The following is a 761-nucleotide window of genomic DNA, read 5'->3' as shown; positions in this document are numbered from 1 at the left end:
AAGGAGAGGTCCTAACCTTGGATAAGACAGCCCCATCATAGAGGGCAAGATTCCTGGCAGCTGGCGCCTCAGCCCTGCAGGAGACCTGGATGCACACCACACCATTCGCTGCAGTTCCGTACCATCTGGACCTTCTCCTTCATAAAATAAGTTAACACTATCCCAGACCATCTCTTCCAGGATTCTGACCCATTTGTTTTTCTGGGGAAACTTTCAGTTAGTGGAATTAGCTACAGCTCTCACGCTCCAGCTAGTATATCATTATCTTCCTCCTAGTACCCATTCTAGATGGCCCCCCCCACAACCCTCAGCTGGCTCCTCTGCTGGTCTAGGTGGCTTACCTAACCAGACAGCCCAGACCTTCACCCCTGAGAGGTCTGAGACCCTGGTCACCACACTCATCTTGGTTATGGTTGCTGCATCTATCTATTTACCATCAAAATTGGTCAAAGAAGAACCAAGCAACAGTCAAGAGGATCATCTGGACCATCGAGTGTACTCTTCTCTGTCCTGTCATATAACAGCAGCCCTGTCTCTTCCTGACGTCATGATCAATACACCTGCCGGGGCGCTTTCCTAGCAGCTCAGTGGTAAAGAATCCGCCTGCCAATGTAGGAGACGTGGGTGCAATCCCTAGTCTGGGAAGATCCCACGTGCCCCGGGGCAACTAAGCCCATGTACCACAACTATTGAGCCCACTACTGAAGTCCACATGCCCTAGAGCTTGTGTTTTGCAACAAAAGAAGCCACTGCAATGAGAC

At 50.6% G+C, this 761-nt stretch overlaps 1 pseudogene; it reads left to right on the top strand.

Moving 5' to 3' along the window:
* The window catches only part of LOC105004788, a 17,040-nt pseudogene extending 16,460 nt beyond the window's left edge, over positions 1-580 (top strand).
* Positions 581-761: the final 181 nt, after the last annotated feature.

This window comes from Bison bison, unplaced genomic scaffold, assembly GCF_000754665.1.
Source record: "Bison bison bison isolate TAMUID 2011002044 unplaced genomic scaffold, Bison_UMD1.0 scf7180017864482, whole genome shotgun sequence".
Lineage (NCBI taxonomy): Eukaryota > Metazoa > Chordata > Mammalia > Artiodactyla > Bovidae > Bison > Bison bison.
The sequence above is the reverse complement of the archived record's forward strand: the minus strand, read 5'-3'. Positions and strand labels throughout refer to the sequence as shown.